The following is a 733-nucleotide window of genomic DNA, read 5'->3' as shown; positions in this document are numbered from 1 at the left end:
CCCAGGCTGGAGTGCAGTGACACACTCACGGCCACTGCAGCCTTGACCTGCTGGGCTCAGTCGATCCTTCCGCCTCAGCCTTCCAAGTAGCTGGAACTACAGGTGTGCACTACCATGCCCAGCTAAGCCCGGCATCTTTTTTATCACACTCTCTTTAAGGTTTTTTCTGGCATTATGAGTTCTACCTGCCCACCGTGGAAGCCAGATGTTCACTACCTCTGTCTGTTGTAGCTTTGGCACATGCATGAAAGCAAGCTCACCAATCAGACGCTACTGTGTGAGATTTTAGTTGGGAAGGGAGCACGATGAGGAAGCAGGATCAATTTTTCTTACCAGCATGACACCAGAGGTTCAATCATTCATTTTTTAAGTGAGACTGGGTCGTAGTCAAGTCATTCCATGTAAAATTCAGTCAGTATGCTCCTTGACACACATCACTACAAAAGTATGACCTCTGTATTTTTTTTTCTGTTTGTCACTCATGTGTTTCAAACATCTAGATGTGCGAGGTTTGGAATAGCCTTATTTCTGAAAGCTGTGTCTGGTACAAATAGAAGACCTAGGGCAGGTAGAGGGAGCCCACAGGTGCAGGAACTCCCATGGCTCTGCATTTTAAGTAACTTGCATGGTAGTTATGCTTTCTTATAGGAAAGTTTTATGCAAAAATGTGTATATGGTGGACGAACACTGGGGGAAAGGGAGATGTTGCCTTATTAATTTTTTTTTTTTTTTT

This window comes from Carlito syrichta, unplaced genomic scaffold (genome assembly GCF_000164805.1).
Source record: "Carlito syrichta isolate Samal-C Ts95f unplaced genomic scaffold, Tarsius_syrichta-2.0.1 Scaffold307186, whole genome shotgun sequence".
Lineage (NCBI taxonomy): Eukaryota > Metazoa > Chordata > Mammalia > Primates > Tarsiidae > Carlito > Carlito syrichta.
The sequence above is the reverse complement of the archived record's forward strand: the minus strand, read 5'-3'. Positions refer to the sequence as shown.